General features: G+C 46.4%; 1 protein-coding gene across 2 annotated transcripts in view; it reads left to right on the top strand.

Moving 5' to 3' along the window:
• The first annotated feature begins 433 nt into the window (after window positions 1-433).
• The window catches only part of ATG101 (autophagy related 101), a 336,942-nt gene continuing 318,005 nt past the window's right edge, over window positions 434-19,370 (top strand). The window contains exons 1-2 of one of the 2 annotated variants that reach the window (XM_069653888.1): window positions 434-514; window positions 912-1,022. The gene's annotated coding sequence lies outside the window, so the exon portion shown is untranslated. The remainder of the gene's footprint in view (window positions 515-911; window positions 1,023-19,370) is intronic. The other variant, XM_069653890.1, reaches the window with a different exon arrangement.

Here is a 19,370-nt window from a genome sequence, read left to right as displayed (position 1 = left end):
CCATTAGATGGGACGTCCTTTTTACAGATCTCACCGTTTGGTACATTAGCCAATGACAAAAGAATGAATAAAAAGGAACAACAGATAATGTTTCCATGTGGCATGGTAGAGTGTGGTCTGAACGAAATGGTCGATTGGCACAAGTTGTAAGAATACAAAAGACACCATGCTTTCTCTATTCAGGACTGACAATCGACTCACTGGTGGTATAACTTTACGTTATTATGGCTTTGTAGTAAAGAGTACACGTTTAACCTACTGAGTAATTGGTTCATGTGCCTGTAGCTGCGTTTACCTTTATGGATCCGGTTTCAGTACCCTTCTAAGATGGCCACCGAGTTGGCCGTTGAGGGTCACAAAGGCAGAAATGGAAAAGGGACTGCGGTCTACGCTGGATGTAAGTCTAGCGTTATATCACCGCGTCTCGCTGATCAGAGAGTTACTGTCTGACTGAGTATGCGGTTGCAGGGAGTCCCGACACTGTGTCAGCCAAAGATTTTTAGTAACCATAAAGGTATGACATCCTTTCATCTACACCCGTTTTTTCAACTGGTGTTTTTACGAAGAGTTTTTGGTGAAAAAACTCATTGAACTTTTTTGGCTGGGTGGGGAAAGATATATAAAGGGTTGGGAGTGGGCCGGAATAACAAAAAATAGGTAGAGGAGGGAGGGGTTGGTGGGGAACCCCCCCAAAATAATTTAAAAGAAATTTGATTTGTTTTTTCTGTAAAAACACTTCGTAAAAACACCAGTAAAAAAAAAACGGGTGTCGAGGAAATGACATAGAACCACCATAACAAGGTAAGAATACCAGATGTCTATATTATGAGTCAACATGGAGGTGTGGTCAGTAATACCGCGTACTTTTCCCGGAATTTTGAATAAACCCCACGTTCTGATTTCCATTGCAGGTTACTGCACCCTACGGGCACCTGAATATCGAACGCCTTTTTAAAGACAGCGTTCTGGCATTCGGAAAGCAACTAAGGAAGAGGCACAGGATATAACAAAGTGCCGTAAAGGTGCGTACACGTGTGCATTTGATATTTAGTTTTGCCACATGGAGGTAGCTTGGCTCATTTGCCTGTATAGGTGGAGCGTTCCATGCATATTCCTCGTTGCAACAAAGTGACGTCATTCCATATTTAGGCTGCCAGTTACAGTCCAGTTGACCCGTGGGTTGGATTATATTGATCGTCTGCCCGTAAGGCAAACCCTGTGCTTTGATCTAGTTGACAAGGGCCAACTGAACATTGAATGTTTTACTATCTGTGAGACTACTCTCTCTTAGGAGAGGGGATGCTAAAGGAGTTAGATGTAGCCTGAAACTGTATGAGACCCGAGTTAACTTATCAGTGGATATGATTGGGAGTGGGCTTGGTATGCAGCATTGTGGTTGCAAGCGTGCCTGTAACACCAGACGTGTATCAACATGCTTTCAAATATGTGAATGTATGGACTCACGTTCTCCTCATTGTTTGTTATTTCACACTCTTCCAGATTGCAGCCTAATAATAAGAGTATATAAAGGGCGCCTGGCGGAGTCCTGATATGCCCAGGAGGCTACCTGTATGCAAAATGCTAGAAATCAGGGTGAGAGATCCGTAGACAGCTGTCTAGTTTTGAAGTTATTTTATTTTGCCTCCAAAACGATTTTGTACAGATTAATAAAATTGAATATTTACATGACTTTCGATTAGCACGAAAGTATAAGGACAGACGTTTTTTAACACGGGAAATACAGGTAAGTATCGACCTCTATTTTTGTCGAGGTACAATTTACAAAGTGATGCACGAGTATACAAAACAGGTAAGTGGTGACATAGGATTTTTACAGGGTGCGACCCAGGACTGTAGTTGGTCCGGGGGTACTAAGCAAGATGGTGTACACAACACTATCTATAAACACATAAAAACAGGGGTTGTGCCACAAAACATCGACACTGAAGTGTTTCGGCCAAGCAGGGCTGGGTAAGAGCCCGAGGTAGTGATGGCCTTCATCAGGATGATCGCTGGTAGTGGTGCCGTCCGTAAAGGTAATCTGTGGGGGAAGGATAGCTGTCAGGATCTCAGGGAGTCAATTCTCAATTAAAAAATTAATGAATAATGGCTGATTGGTGCCTAAAATATACTAGTGATGTATTTAATGGAACAGCTTACTGTCTGCTGTGGTTGCAGCGGGGATGCTGTGCAAGAAGTCATATTTGGAGTGCTGGACTTGGAATGCCATGTCAAAGGGTTGCATGGAAAGACTCTGACAAATCGGGTCAAGTTGGCCAGTAAGTAAGGCCTGGAGCATCTAGGAGCTGTGAAAGAGAAGGTTAACAAACCGTTATCTTCACCCTAGAAGTAGACCGTGTGTATTGTGCAAGGTCTCAGGCACATGCTGCGTGGGATTGTGCGGGTGTGGTACGTAAGTGACCAAGGATTAAGACACCAGTGGTGGGGGTGTCTGCCAGGAGTGGTGACATGGTCATAGCCTTATGTTAATGGGCTATCCCGTGTCATGCTCCTCATACAGCAAGGATCAGGCATGAGTGTTGTGTGAACTATAGGCTGGTGAGAGCAGCTGACTATAGTGCAAGCGGCAATGCAGTATTTTAAATGTCTGCTCAGTGCTAAGTGACTCAGCGGGATGGAGGTGGCGGCTAACCGCTGAAATACAGTGTCCATATCTGGTGTGCTGGAGACCAGCAGGGTTGTTCAGTGCTGCCGTGGTGTTGGCCCATAAAAAAAGCCAGTTTTAACTGTGACAGTGCACATAAATCGTCTAAGCGAAATCAGCAAGGTTATACAAAGTGCGGCCATAATGCGAGTCTGGAAGGTGCCATTTTCCCAAAGGACCAGTTAAACTAAGGCAGTAAGCGTTCATACGGACATGGCAGGCGTGTCTGAGGTCCGTAAACAGTGCAAAGTTTATGCTAGCGAGTCAGAAGGTCTGTTAAATAGTTTGAAATACCAGTGAGGCTGGTAGGAAAAGCTGGAGGTGCCCTGACCTTGCAACACAATTGAGATTGGGTGAAAAAATGAAAGCGCAACTTACCGATACAAATTAGTTGCGGCTGCACTCCTCGCGGCTATAGTTGTTAGAGAGGAATGACAATGCTATAGTTAAAAACCCTCCCCCTGCAGGAAGTCCAGCAAATGGGGTGCCGGATTAGTGCTGGGGTGAGCGTGTAGCTCAAGGGTGCGAAACCACTCTTGCAATTGGTGAGAAATTTAGACCAATGGCTAATGAGCATATTATACGTGAAAAAACGTGCATATGTTGCTCATGGGTGTGGGAGAGTATTGCCCCAGGTCTGGATGACAGTGGTATGTCTATGGACAAGGTGGGAAGGAACCAGGGTGGGTGCTGGGTGGAGTGTCCACCTCACGGGTCAATGGTGGCGTGGCTATAAATAAGGCTGTAAGTGCCACAGGGTGAAAAGGCATCGCGCAGTAGCAAGTTGCATGGTGTGGGTAGAACCAGAGCTACTAGTGGTGGACCCTAGGTGGTTTGTTGGAAAACTGGTACCAACTAGTGATGGCATGGCCAGTCTGTTGGCGTCGGATGGAAATGCATATTTGAACCAAGCACAAAGAAATCCAAAAAGTGACTGGGTAGCTCACGTGTAAATGTTACAATTTATGTTAGAAGCCAGAATGAACACCCATCATGAAACACAAATAGGTTGAACATCAGATTTAACAGCAAACACATTAGTGACTGGGTAGCTCTCATGTAAATGTTACAGTTGTGTTAATAGGTGCATGATGACAGAGTGAACACACATCATGAATAAAATGAGTGGCTTAGTAGCTATAACACAAATGTTTATAGCTACGCCACCATTGACCCGTGAGGTGGACACTCCACCCAGCACCCACCACCGTCATCCAGACCTGGGGCAGTACTCTTCCACACCCATGTTAGGCAGAATTTTGTGCAGTGCCCTTAGGGAGCACTACACACAATTAAGACCACATACAAGTTTACCTTTGGTACAAGCCTGTACTACTATGTCAGAGTGGTAGCAGTGGCGGAGCAGCCAGGCTTATCTCAAGAGTATATGAGCAGTAGCAGAGATTACACAAAGGGACCACAATTACTGTGACTCAAGCAAACACTGACTCAAGGTTTCAGGTCAAAAAATTATAAGTACATTTATTTTTAAACCATCAGTTATAAACACAACACTTCTATTAAACTTTAAATAAAACCACACGTTAAATACACTACAACTAACCAATTCACTTTGTACAGTATGTCTCAAGGTAAGTACCCTGCATTTGAATGAACCGGTGTTGTGAACAAAACACAATACTGCGAATACGGTTGCAATCACTTTTTGACAGCTCGGTCTACTAAATAAACGCGTATCCGTGACATGAAATGCTACCGGGGCAAAAACACACTTAGCACCTGAGATACCCAGAGGGAGTTGGAGGCAAAAATCACAGGCAATATTTTGGTTAGGCAGATAGAATCAAGTAACACTCAGAAACAGGAGTTCAAAAGTCAAAGGGCCGGAGCCAAGTTCAAGTGACACCGGAGGCCTGTTGCCGAAGATCACACCCTTAGACAGTTCACGATTCCACGTAGCCAAGAGTACTTTGATATTGTCAATGTTCGGAAGCAAAAGTTATAAGAAGGAGGGAAGACAAGGGCAAGCCTTGAAGATGAAGAAAAGGGATACTCCCAGTTTCCTCAAGCAGAACACAGTACCTTATTCAATGGTGCTGCTGGTGCCCTGGCAGTTGTTCCTCTTAGTTTCCCGCAGACCCACGATTCCTGGAGCTTCATTGTGAAGGAGGATGTCTGAAGGGGGTCTGCACTACACAGGGATGAGCCCGGCAGCAGCGACAACGAATAAAAGGTGTGCTCCTTAAAAACAGGAGAGGCTCGTCAGGTGGCTATCCAGACCACTACAGCAGTGTGCAGCGATTTCGACCACAACAGCAACCTCTGGCTGAAGAAGATGAGCTGGTTATCCCCACCAGGCTCACGGGAAGAAGACTACGGACTGGATCTTCTCTTAGTCGTTGAAGGGTAGATAGCTCAGGACTGCAGCAGGGCTTCACCGGGATGGGGTATTTGCAGCAGCCGTCGTTCTCTCCGCTTCTCTTCAGTTCCTTGTAGTTCCAGTGGCGAAACTGACTTCTAGCCCAAGAGACCTGCCTTTTATGCGCAAAACCCCCATTCACACACCCTGGCTGTCGATCACGCAGCAGGGGGGTTGTCCAGCCTGGACAACCACCTCAGCCAATTATGGCAAAGTGCGACTTGGGTTTCCTAGGATAACCTGTGCAGGGGGTGACTACACCCCTTCCTCACATTCAGTCTACCTAGACACCCAGGCGCCAAGAGGAGGGCTTCTCTGCAGAAGCCCGCCAAAAGACGGTGAACAAAGAAGGCAAACCTAGTTTGCCGCACAAAGTAAAACACAAGAAGGACTTTAACAAAAAGAAATGGCGAATAAACCCAACCGGAGCCAAAAGAAAGACGATTTGGTCAAGCGGGTTTATGTCCGAGGCTAATATAATAGCCAAGAACAGTACCACGTTTATCTGATATAATCGCGGTAGAAAAGTTAGGGTAGATACCACTGCCACCAGCTAAGTCTAAGGGCCTCATTACATGGACGGCGGTAAGGGTTTACCGGTACCGGTAAGGGCACCGGTACCGGTAAACCCTTACCGCCTTACTACGAGGTCTCTTTGCGGGTTGGTACTTTAACGCCTGCTGTTTAGCAGGTGTTAAAAACCAACGCGCAAAGGGACCATGGTGCTAATTACGGTACCGAAATTTGCGGCACCGTAATTAGCGCCTTCCCCATTCCCAAAGAGCCCTATGGGGCAAAAATGGGGGAAGGGGGAATTACCGCCCTGCCAACCTTGGAATAGGGCGGTAATTCCCCTTTCCTCCAAGGCGGTGCCGGTATTTTACCGGCATGGACCAAGGTGCTAACAGCACCTTGGTCCTCCGCCTACCGTGTAATGAGGCCCTAAATGTTAAAAGAGCGAAACAATGCTCAGGGAGGTACAGACAGAAAAGGGGTACAGATTAGCCCTTTCCAGTACTCCATGTAAGATGGGGTGTACTGGGTCTGTGGTAAAAGTGACTATGTAAAGTAAATGGCAACTTTACCTTTTTCTGGGGGACAGTAGTCAGCCCCAGCGAAATGGAGTCGGAGAGGAGTCTTAAAGACAACCCTGGGATACTACACTGAAGGTGCTGTGTAATCCATATTAGAACAGGGGCACCTGGAGTGGTGTGCTCCATTCCCCAAGATCATACAATGGGCCTCATTAGGACCCTGGCGTTAAGGGGTTAACGGCGCCGTAAAAGGTGTCGGCGCCGTTAAACCCTTAACACCTTACTACGAGGTCCCTTTGCGGGACCCGACATTAATGGCTGGTCTACACCAGCTGTTAAAGTAGGGGCCCGCAAAGGGACTCTCGAGGTAAGTACGGTACCGCAATTTGCAGTACCGTACTTACCGCCTTCCCCATTCCCATTATGCCCTATGGGGCAAATATGGGAATGGGGAAGGGCCATGGTGGCATGGGGAATTACCACCCCGCCAACCTTGGAATGGGGTGGTAATTCCCCATTCCGCCATGGCAGACTCCGGCATCGACCATGGTGCTAGTAGCACCATGGTTTTCCGCCGGACTCCTAATGAGGGCCAATGAGTAAAACACATAGGCCAAAACACATGTAAGAGTAGAAAAAGGATGAACACTCTTACAAGGTGGAAAAAATAAACTCCAGAAATCCAGCAAAGCTGCTGGGGGACTCACTAGTTGAGGGAAATTAGCCCTTGAAGGAGAATTCTCCATAACACTCAACCCCCCAGACTAAGGGACAGGAGGATTTAATCCACTCCTGGATGGACCTCATACCTCTAGTCGGTTACAAACATCCTAGAGAGACCATCAGCATTTTGGTGGTGACTTCCTGCTCTGTGCTCAATGGAAAAATCAAATCCTTGCAGGCAGATTGACCATCTGAGTAATTTTGAGTTTTCCCCTTTCATTTGCATCAGCCATCTCAAGGGTTGGTGGTTAGTCTGAAAGATGAAGGTAGATCCACACAAGTATGGTCTAAACCTCTTCAGTGACCACACAATAGCAAGGCATTCTCTTTCTATTGTTGCCCACCTTGTTTCAGGATCCTTTAACTTCCTGCTGAGGAAACACATGGGGTGTTCCCTACCTTTCTCATCCAGTTGTCTAAGGACTGCAACTATACCTGCATTAGAAGCATCAGTTTGTATAATGAAGGGTTGGTGGTAGTCAGGAGCTCTTAGGACTGGAGCTTGACAAAGGGCTTTCTTTAGACCTTCAAAGGCTTGATTGCACTCCTCATTCCACCTGACCTTTTTAGGAAATTTGGGAGAGTAGATGACATTCATGGGAGAAGCTATGGTCTCATAGTTCTCTATGAAGTTTCTATAGTACCCAGTGAGACCTAGGAGGGCTCTCACTTGGGTTTGAGTAGTAGGGGTGGCCCAGTTATGTACAGCTTGTACTTTGCTAGGCAATGACCTTATTTCACCTCCTCCTACCTCATGTCCAAGGTAGACCACTGAAGTCTGACCAATTTGACATTTGCTTGCCTTTATGGTCAGATGGGCCTGTTCCGGAGCCTGCAATACATAACCTAGGTGTTCAATATGTTCTTTCCATGTATGGCTGAACACTGCAATGTCATCCAAGTATGCCATGCAGAAGTCCTCCATCCCATTAAGAACTTGATTGACCACCCTCTGAAATGTAGCAGGTGCATTCTTTAATCCGAAAGGCATCACCTTGAACTGGTAGAGGCCAGCTGTAGTGCAGAATGCAGTTTTCTCCTTGGCATGGTCTGTCAGGGCTATTTGCCAATAGCCTGACGTTAGGTCAAATGTGCTGAGGTATTTGGCTGCACCAAGTTTGTCCACCAGCTCATCTATCCTAGGCAAAGGATGGGCATCAGTCGTGGTGACTGCATTTAGAGCTCTATAGTCCATGCAGAATCTTAACTCCTTGGATCCTGCTTTTGGTACAAGCACAACTGGGCTAGACCATGGGCTAGTAGAGGGCTCTATAACCCCGAGTTCAGCATCTTGTTGACCTCATTCCTTATGTGGGATCTGATATGGTCTGACATTCTGTACCCCCTGCTTTTGACAGACAAACAGTCACCAGTGTGTATGTCATGCTGGCCCCAAGGGGTCACGCCTGGTGAAAGTGAGAACAGGGAGGAAAACTGATTTAACAGTAACTTGCACTCATCCTGTTGGTCAGATGTGAGACTGGAAGAGAGATTGACTCATTCCACTTGCTCATCTAAAGATAAGCCTCTGGGGAGGTCAGGCAGAGGTTCACTCCCCTCCTCCTCCTCCTGAGCTGAAGCTAGAAGCAGAGCTCCTATATCAGGTCTGGAGACATAAGCCTTTAAATGGTTGATGTGAAAGACTCTGGGAGCCTCCCTAGGATTGCCTAAGTCCACCAGATAGTTCACCTCTCCAGGGTTTCCCACAACCTTGAAGGGTCCTATCCATTTGTCCTGCAAGGACCTCTGCCTTGTGGGGACCATAACAAGAACAAGCTGGTCTTGAGTAAACTCAACCCTGTTAGTCTTCTGGTCATGCCAATGCTTGACTAGAGCTTGACCAGCCCTCAAGTTATCACTTGCTTCTGCCATCATGTGTGACATTCTCCTCCGGAGACCTATCCCATAGTCAGTCACTCTGACTGGCTTGGGGGAAGGAGCACTCTCCAACCCCTCCTTAATCAGGGCCAATGGACCTCTGACTGGATGGCCATAGAGAAGTTCAAAAGGGACGGAATCCTACTCCCTTCTGAGGGACTTCTCTATAAGCAAAGAGAAGGCATGGCAGTAGAAGGTCCCACTATCTTCTAAGGGGTTCTTCTAAAGCACCTATCATGCTTTTCATAGTCCTGTTAAACCTCTCTAACATTCCATTGGTTTGTGGGTGGTAGGCAGTTGAGAACTCCACAGGTTTTCCACATGGTTTGCATGTAGTGGGACATAGAATTTGATCCCCTGTCAGATATCACCTCCTTAGGAAAACCTACTCTGGTAAAAATACCAAGTAGGGCCTTAGCCACAGCTGGAGCCGTCACAGTCCTCATAGGTATGGCTTCAGGAAATCTAGTGGCATGGTCCACTACAACCATGATGAACCTGTTGCCTGAAGATGTGGGAGGATCAAGAGGACCAACAATGTCAATCCCCACCCTCTCAAAAGGAATTCCCACCACTGGGAGAGGCACTAAGGGTGCCACATTCTTGGACCCACTCTTGCCAGAGGTTTGGCAAGTGTGGCAGGTTCTGCAGAATTTGTCTACTTCTGTACCCATCTTGGTCCAGTAGAAGTGCAGAGATAGCCTTTCTTTGGTCTTCTTAAAACTTAAGTGACCAGCCAAAGGTACCTCATGGGCTAACTGCAGAAACTGGAGTCGGTTCTCTAGAGGTACTACAAGTCTTTTGTAGTCTCCAGGGGTTAACTCAGTTGGTTCACTGTAGAAGAGGCCATCTTCCCAGTGCAACCTATACTTCCCAGGCTCAGTCCCATTGAGCTGAGAAGTGGCCTGTTGACGAAGACCTTCCTAGGTAGGACACTCTCTTTGTCCCTTGCTGAAATCTTCCCTGTTGGGTCCACCTTCTGCCAGTAAAGACTGAAGCTCAGGATGGTCAACAGGGTCAAGATCTCCTACCAACGTAAGATCCTCTTCTAGATCTGATATCTCAGTATCTAGTTTGACCATACAGGGTTGAACCTCACACTCAGCCTCAGCTGGTGTGGGAGTCACAGGTGTGACTTTGGACAGTCTCGGAGATGTCCTTCTGGGCACAGGAGTGTTTGCTGGTTTCTTGCTGGCAGACTTAGGTTTCCCTTTTGTTTTGTCTTGCCCTGCAATGGCAGTAAGTAAGTCCTGTGGACTTGGGGTGATAGCTTCCTCTATCATGTCCACAGGAGAGCCTCTTAAGGTTCTCTCCCTTGCAGACCTTGTGAGCTCCTGCTTCCTTCTACTCGGGGGGCTGGGGGTACTAGACACAACTGCAAGAGTTTTAAGGTCATTACCCAGCAGGACCCTCCCAGGTACGTTATTTTGCACACTTACAGGTATCCTGACAGTCATGTCATTACACTGGATGAGAGCTGGTAACTGGGGAACTATTTGCACAGGGGCTCCAGCTAACCTGGTTAGGTGTTTGGGTGCCTTTGCAACATCCTCCACCTTGAAAAAACATCAACCACAGTTATGCTGGCTCCAGTGTATCTGATGGCAGGGGTCTCCTGACCATTCACAAGAACACTATCGTTGTAATACTCTTTAGTATTATCTGGGATTGAGTTATAGACATCTAAGTTCTGCTGTTCCCAAAGACCCAAGGACACTAAAGAAACACTAGCTGAAACTCTTGTTAGGCAGAAACCTCTGCAGTTCCCTTAGGGACCACTGCAAAAGGCTTAAGACTACAGGTGTTGGCAGGAAACCCAATTGGTAGCAGTCTGTACCACCCAGATTTACCTGGTAGCTGTGGCTGAGCAGCCAGACTTCTCTCAAGAAGAGTTAGACAGTATATAGAGTATACAAGATAGGTACCAAAATACAGTAGCACAAGCAAACACTGACCAGAGCTTTGGTATCAAGTATATAATTATTTATTTAAACACACACTTAGAAATACTCTAGCACTATTATTATAAGTAAGCTCAAAAACACAATCACTATTATCATATGTACAACTCTTATTCCTTATTGGACACGTTTTAGTTAACACCACTTATTTCCAGACAGAGGTGAGCGCTTAACTAAAGATGGCACTCCAATAAGTTTAAGAAAAAGGGAGGGAAAAGGCAGAAATTGGGAACAGCACACAACACAATCCTTCAGAAGCACTTAGCAAGGCAGGAAAGTCAAAGTCTACTTGTGAGCAAAAAGTTCAGAGGCCAGGCTCCCTCGTGTAGAGAGTAGAACACCACTGTGCCCAAGATCACAAAGTTTAAAAGGCTTGGAGAGTCTTGCAGAGAGTTCAGAAAGGAATCAGTTCAGTTTAGAAAAGTTCAGTTAGCCAGCCTAGGGCCAACCCAAGTGGTAAATTGAGGCTTTAAGAGTCACCCCACACAGACCGTTGCGAGGGAGGCCAGGCGGACAAAGTACCTTTAAAGTGGAGAGGATCCTCCAGCGGGGGCAGTTGTTCCTGGCAGCGGGTGCAAATCAAGGCATCGTCCAGAGGAAGAGATGATCTCGATGTCGAGGAAGGCTGAAGGTTGTTGCACTGCCAGGGAAGAAACCAGCCGCAGAGTTCTCCGGTTAAAAGGTACTACCATTTTATTTGCGGTAGTGGAGAAAACATGGTATCCCGGTTGCCGGGGTGCTTGGCACAGGCAAGGCGGCCACGAGATGATCTGGGAAGGTGAAAAGGCGGGCAAATTGGTTATCCCCACCAGTCAAAGGAAGAAGACTCTCCGGATTGAAGATCTCCTCTGTCGTCGGGAAAAGTGGTGAGACGGTTCAGCAGGGCTCCACCGGTGGTGTCGTCATTGCAGGTCGGCTCAGCTTCTCCCTCTTCGGATTCTTTGGTCCTGTGGCGACGTCTGAAGTCCCAGTCCCCAAAGCCCTGCTTTTATGCAGAAAACCCCCATTCATTAGTCCTAGCTGTCACTCAAACATGCTAAGTGGTGGGCCAATCACACCAGAGTGCGACTTGAGTTGCCAAGGCAACTCAGTCCAGGGTGCCTAAACCCCCTCCGACACCCCCTGTGGTACCCAGACAGAGTGGCACCACTTTTGGAGGTTTCTATGGAGAAGCCCGCCAAAAAGTGGAACAAAGGGCTCGACTTGGGTTGGAGTCACAGAAGCGAACACAAACGCCATTTTGGAACCGAGTTTCGGCAAAAAATACCAACCGGTGAAATTATATTCATTTAATAAACCGGCGGTATGTTCGAGGATATATTAAAAAGTGGTAGCCTCGAACAATGGGAAAAACCCATAGGAATATATTTGTGGTCGAATATAAAAAGTAGTATCCACTGCCACCACCCAAAACTCGGTTGGGGGGGACTAGACAGTGCCCCCTCGAACAACAGACCCAAGGGCAATCGAATTGCCCCGACCAGTACGTCCACAATATGATGGTTTGTACTGGTTCTGTTCACAATTTAAGACTAGTAAAGCCAATGGTGACTTTACATGCCCTGGGAGACAGTAGTCAGTCCCAGGGTATGGATTCTATGTTTGGGGGTCGCTACGACACCCCTGGGTTACTGCACGGAGGGTGCTGTGTAACCCACATACCAAAAACACATGAAGCCCTATGGGGTAAAGGACCCCATAGCCCATAAAACACATACAAAGTCAAAGGAAAACCTCAAATCATGTCTAAGAGTGGGAGAAAAAGAGTCTCACTCTTAGCAGGAGAAAAAAATAAACCCCAAAAATCCAGCAAAGCTGCTGGGGGACTCACTAGGTTTGGTAAATTAGCCTTAACTGAGAATTCTCACTAACACTCGCCCCCCCCAGACTAAGGGACAGGAGGATTTAATCCACTCCTGGATGAATCTCATACCTCTAGTCGATGACATACATACTAGAGAGACCATCAGCATTTTGGTGGTGACACCCTGACTTATGTTCAGTGGTAGAGTCAAAGGTTTTCCTTTGTACGCTATATGACCTACAAACCCTTTGAGGAACATTAGTCTTTTTAAAGTTATAGGGGATCTGGTTGACCAGTCCCTCAGAAGTTGGTACAACTTCTGAACCTGTGTTAGGCTTTTTTAAGGGGTCCCTATAAAGGATTCCCTTAGATCTAGAGAGGCACCCAGACTAAGGGACAGGAGGATTTAATCCACTCCTGGATGAATCTCATACCTCTAGTCGATGACATACATCCTAGAGAGACCATCAGCATTTTGGTGGTGACACCCTGACTTATGTTCAGTGGTAGAGTCAAAGGTTTTCCTTTGTACGCTATATGACCTACAAACCCTTTGAGGAACATTAGTCTTTTTAAAGTTATAGGGGATCTGGTTGACCAGTCCCTCAGAAGTTGGTACAACTTCTGAACCTGTGTTAGGCTTTTTTAAGGGGTCCTTATAAAGGATTCCCTTAGATCTAGAGAGGCCTCCAGAGGTCCTCACCACATCTCTGTTGGGAGAAGGTTGGGTTTTAGGCCTCTTGGTTGGAGGGGATGGAGATAAGCAAGGTACATGCTTCTCCTTCCTCTTAGATATACCTTTACCTACTTTAGGAGTTTCCCCCTTAAGACTAGGAATTGGGTTGGAGTCTTCTGTGGAAGGTCCAACAGTCTGAAGGTTTTTGGCCTTAGACTTTTCTTTTCTGGTTTTCCACCAGCACTGAGAATTACCAGTTCTCTTAGGCCTAGTTAGGGTTCCAGTAGGTCTATCCACCTCTTCCTCAGAAGCAGGGGGAGTCACAGACTCTAAAACTGGGGGAACAATGATGGAGCTTGGTTGGGGCTCCCATTTCCCTAACATTTTAGCCTGAAATTTGCCTGGGTCAGAGGTCAACTTACCAACACCAGGGCTTGTAGTGGGGTTCTCAGTAGAGGTTCCCACAGGCTTAGAGGGGTTCCTTAAGAAGGCCTCTCTAGCCAATTTGGTTTGGTACTGGGTCTCCATACTGGGAGGCCTGGGGGTACTGGATACTACTCCTAGAGTTCTTAGATCATTCCCCAACAGGACTCTCCCAGGCACCTCAGTCCGAATACTGACAGGAATCAACACTGTCTTGTCATTACACTGAATGAGGGCTGGTAGAATTGGAATCATTTGGACAGGGCCTCCAGACATCTTAGTGGGACCTTTGGGTGCCTTGGCAACATCCTCAGGACTGAAAAAGCTTTCATCCACTACTGTTCTGCTGGCCCCAGAGTCTCACCTGGCAGGAGTATCCTGGCCATTGACAAGAACACTGTCCATATAATAAACTTTAGAGTTTTCTGGTATGGAGTTGTACACACTCCTATTCTGATCACTAACCAGACCCATTGACTCTACTGTTACACTTGCTTAAAAACCTAAAGGTTCTTCAGCAAAGACTTCAAAGTGAGCACTAGCCAATTGGACTTCCTCCTCAGGAGTGAAGGCTAAGGAGACTGTGCTGATCCCTGCAGGTTTACCCTTACATCTGGGATCTCCTTTGATGTGGTCAGTGGCCCCACAGAGATAGCATGTTCCAAATGCTCTCTGAAAGGGTGGCTTGGCCTGACCTCCTTCTGGTTTGTGACCAGAAGGTTCACTAGCCTGTTGTGGTTTACCCTGGGGCTTACCCTGGTTATTTTGTTGTTTGGGGCTCTCTTTGGGTTGGGAGGTATTAGAAATCTTTTGGTTCCCTTTTGGTGGCTGCTTTCCCTCATCCCTTTTCTGAGTGACCCCTGAATCCTTGTGAGTAGCCCTGTTGGCAACCCACAAGTCAGCAGCCTTAGCTAGTTTTCTAGGATCTAATTCCTTTGAATCAGCCAAGTGCTGTCTGAGCTCAGGAGAGCAGGCATCATAAATTGACTCCAACATTACAAGATTTCTCATTCTCTCATAAGTGTTCACCTTGTAACCCTTAATCCATCCCTCTAAGTTTTCAAACACTCACTCACCCAGGTAGCCCAAGGGGTACCATCATTCCTTTTGAAGGTCCTAAACCTCTTAAGGTACTGGGAAGGGGTCTTCCCAAATCTAGCTATCAAAGCTAGCTTCACACATTCATAATTCTTCCTATCCTCCTCCACCAACTCCATTACCACATCAGTTGCCACAGGGGGGAGCCTAGAGAACAACAAGGAAAATAACTCATTTCCTGTAATGTTCTGGAGCCCATGATTATATTCAAACAAACTCAACCAATCCAACACATCCAACTTAGGCTCATACATACCCACCAACTCCTTAGGCATCCAGGGTCTTTTGGGACTGGAACTCCTAGAGGATCCGGAGAGAGAAGCATTTTCCACAGACAATCTTTTCATCTCTAACCCATGCTTGAGCTCCATTTCCCTGATCCTTATTTCTTGATTCAGTTATTGGTGACTTTGTTCTGCTTGAGTATTAAGTTTCTTAAACTCCAGTTCTAGTTTCATTTTCTCTAGTTCCAGATATTGTGGACTAAATGTGGGACCTGGTAAAGGTCCAGTAGGTACAGCTGGCAGGGCAGGTAGAGGCCTAGGGGGGACAACTACATCATCCTCACCCTCCTCTTTTGCTTCTGACTCATGATTATCAATACTAGCATCAATATCAATATCATGACTGTTATCTACATTTGCTGGACTGGTAGGTTCCTCTGAACCACCATCCACACTTTGGTTTGCTAACAACCTTTCTATTAGCTCCATTTTCTTGCCTTTAGTCAGGCGATTCTTATGCTTACAGAGAACTTCTAAACAATCAGCAGTTTTTGTAGCAAGGGACTCTTGACTATAACTTTCCATAGTTGACAGGTTTAGAAAATAACTTTTTTAGTGCTAAGCTTTGTGGTTAGTTGCACTAAGGTATCTATAAGCACACTAAAATGTATACTCAATACAAATCCCACTGCTATACACCACTGTTAGGCAGAAACCTGTGCAGTTCCCTTAGGGACCACTGCAAAAGGCTTAAGACTACTGGTGTTGGCAGTAAACCCAATTGGTAGACATCTGTACCACCCAGATTTACCTGGTAGCTGTGGCTGAGCAGCCAGACTTCTCTCAAGAAGAGTTAGACAGTATATAGAGTATACAAGATAGGTACCAAAATACAGTAGCACAAGCAAACACTGACCAGAGCATTGGTATCAAGTATATAATTATTTATTTAAACACACACTTAGAAATACTCTAGCACTATTATTATAAGTAAGTTCAAAAACACAATCACTATTATCATATGTACAACCCTTATTCCTTATTAGAGAAGTCTTAGTTAACACCACTTATTTCCAGACAGAGGTGAGCGCGCTTAACTAAAGATGGCACTCCAATAAGTTTAAGAAAAAGGGAGGGAAAAGGCAGAAATTAGGAACAGCACAAAACAAAATCCTTCAGAAGCACTTAGCAAGGCAGGAAAGTCAAAGTCTACTTGTGAGCAAAAAGTTCAGAGGCCAGGCTCCCTCTTGGAGAGAGTAGAACACCACTGTGCCCAAGATCACAAAGTTTAAAAGGCTTATAGAGTCTTGCAGAGAGTTCAGAAAGGAATCAGTTCAGTTTAGAAAAGTTCAGTTAGCCAGCCTAGGGCCAACCCAAGTGGTTAATTGAGGCTTTAAGAGTCACCCCACACAGACCGTTGCGAGGGAGGCCAGGCGGACACAGTACCTTTAAAGTGGAGAGGATCCTCCAGCAGGGGCCAGTTGTTCCTGGCAGCGGGTGCAAGTCACGGCATTGTCCAGAGGAAGAGATGACCTCGACGTGGAGGAAGGCTGAAGGTCGTTGCACTGCCAGGGAAGAAACCAGCCGCGGAGTTCTCCGGTTAAAAGGTACTACCCTTTTATTTGCGGTAGTGGAGAAAACGTGGTATCCCGGTTGCCGGGGTGCTTGGCACATGCAAAGCGGCCACGAGATGATCCGGGAAGGCGAAAAGGCGGGCAAACTGGTTATCCCCACCAGTCAAAGGAAGAAGACTCTTCGGATTGAAGATCTCCTCTGTCGTCGGGAAAAGTGGTGAGACGGTTCAGCAGGGCTCCACCGGTGGTGTCGTTGTTGCAGGTCGGCTCAGCTCTCCCTCTTCGGATTCTTTGGTCCTGTGGCGACGTCTGAAGTCCCAGTCCCCAAAGCCCTGCTTTTATGCAGAAAACCCTCATTCATTAGTCCTAGCTGTCACTCAAACATGCTAAGTGGTGAGCCGGGCGGCTCACCACTGGGCCAATCACACCAGAGTGCGACTTGAGTTGCCAAGGCAACTCAGTCCAGGGTGCCTAAACCCCCTCCCACACCCCCTGTGGTACCCAGACAGAGTGGCACCACTTTTGGAGGCTACTGTGGAGAAGCCCGCCAAAAAGTGGAACAAAGGGATCGACTTGGGTTGGAGTCACAGAAGCGAACACAAACGCCATTTTGGAACCGAGTTTCAGCAAAAAATACCAACCGGTGAATTTATATTAATTTAATAAACCGGCAGTATGTTCGAGGCTATATTAAAAAGTGGTAGCCTCGAACAATGGGAAAATCCCATAGGAATATATTCGCGGTCGAATGAATATAAAAAGTAGTATCTACTGCCACCAGCCAAAACTCGGTCGGGGGGACTGGACAGTGCCCCCTTGAACAACAGACCCCGGGGCAATCGAATTGCCCCGACCAGTACGTCCACAATATGATGGTTTGTACTGGTTCTGTTCACAATTTAAGACTAGTAAAGCCAATGGTGACTTTACATGCCCTGGGAGACAATAGTCAGTCCCAGGGTATGGAGTCTATGTTTGGGGGTCGCTACGATACCCCTGGGTTACTGCACGGAGGGTGCTGTGTAACCCACATACCAAAAACACATGAAGCCCTATTGGGTAAAGGACCCCATAGCCCATAAAACACATACAAAGTCAAAGGAACACCTCAAATCATGTCTTAAGAGTGGGAGAAAAAGAGTCTCACTCTTAGCAGGAGAAAAAAATAAATCCCAAAAATCCAGCAAAGCTGCTGGGGGACTCACTAGTTTTGGGAAATTAGCCCTAACACAGAATTCTCCCTAACAACTCTCATGGGCTCATCAGCTAGTAGCTGAAAGTTTCCACTGGTCATAGGTACTTCATCCACCTGGGAGAAGGCTAAGGAGACAGTGTTGATCCCTGAAGGTTTACCCTTACACTTGGGATCTCCTTTCACATGCCCAGGCAACCCACAAACAAATCACTTCCCAAATGCTCTCTGGAATGGGGGCTTGCCCTGACCTCCATCTGGTGTGGAACCAGGTGGTACACTAGCCTGATTCGGTTTACCTTGTGACTTACCCTGGTTATGTTTGGGGCCCTCTTTTGGATTGAATTATTGGAATTCTCCTTGTTGTCTTTCTTTGGCTGCTTCCCCTCATCCTTCTTCTGAGTAGCCCCAGAATCCTTATGAGTAGCCCTGCTGGCAACCCACAAGTCGGCAGCCTTAGCTAACTTCTTAGGATCTATCTCCTTTGAATCAGCCAAGTGCTGTCTAAGCTCAGGGGAGCAGACATCAAAAATAGACTCCAACATTACAAGATTCCTCAAACCTTCATAAGTGTTCACTTTGTAACCCTTAACCCAACCATCTAAGTTCTTCAAACATTCACACACCCAGGTAGCCCAAGGGGTACCATCATGCTTTTTGAGGGTTCTAAACCTCTTAAGATACCGGGAAGGAGTCTTCCCAAACCTAGCTATTAATGCTAGTTTCACACACTCATAATCCTGCTTATCCTCCTCCCTCAGCACCATTACAACATCACTTGCAACAGGGGGAAACCTAGAGAAAAGCCAAGGAATCAACTGATTCCCTGAGATACCTTGAATCCCATGGTTGTACTCAAACATTGCTAACCAATCCAAAACATCAAGTTTAGTCTCATACATACCAATCATTTCCTTTGGCATACGGGGTCTCTTAGGGCTAGAAGACCTAGAAGACTCTGGGAGAGAAGCATTTTCTAGAGATAGTTTCTTCATTTCTAGTTCATGATTCAGCTCCATTTCTCTGACCCTTAACTCTTGATGTTTCATGGCAGTTTGTGCATCAATACGTTTCACTTCCAATTCAAGTGTCATTTTCTCAAGTGCAATAAATTCAGGAGTAAGTGTAGGACCTGTGGGGGTCCCTGTGGACAGAGGTTGTGCATTCTGAGCAGGAAAAGGAGTTATAGGGTTTCATAACAAGGACTCATCTACTTCTTCTAAATTAACACTCTCAGAATCAGAAACATCAAAATCCAAATTTGCTGGAGGGGTAGGCCCTTCTGTCCACTCTCCAGACTTTTTCCCATTAACTTTGCAACCAGTTCAGATTTCTTTCCTTTACCAGAGATATTCTTATCCCTACACATGGTTATAAGAACCTCAGCAGTATAGAGTAAAAGACTTTCTTCAGTGTAGCTTTCCATATTTGACATGGTTTCTCGGTTAAATAGAATTAGTGGTGTTAGCCTTGTGGTTATTTGAACCCAAGCAATAGCAGCACTCTAAGTGTAATCACTCTACTTCCAAATCCTTACCGCTGTACACCAGTGTTAGGCAGAATTCTGTGCAGTGCCCTGAGGGAGCACTACACACAATTAAGACCACAGGTGGCAATACAAGTTTACCTTTGGTACAAGCTTGTACTACTATGTCGGAGTGGTAGCAGTAGCGGAGCAGCCAGGCTTATCTCAAGAGTATATCAGCAGTAGCAGAGATTACACAAAACGACCAGAATT

This window comes from Ambystoma mexicanum, chromosome 3q, assembly GCF_040938575.1.
Source record: "Ambystoma mexicanum isolate Mex_15411 chromosome 3q, UKY_AmexF1_1, whole genome shotgun sequence".
NCBI classification, from domain to species: Eukaryota; Metazoa; Chordata; class Amphibia; order Caudata; family Ambystomatidae; genus Ambystoma; species Ambystoma mexicanum.
The sequence above is the reverse complement of the archived record's forward strand: the minus strand, read 5'-3'. Positions and strand labels throughout refer to the sequence as shown.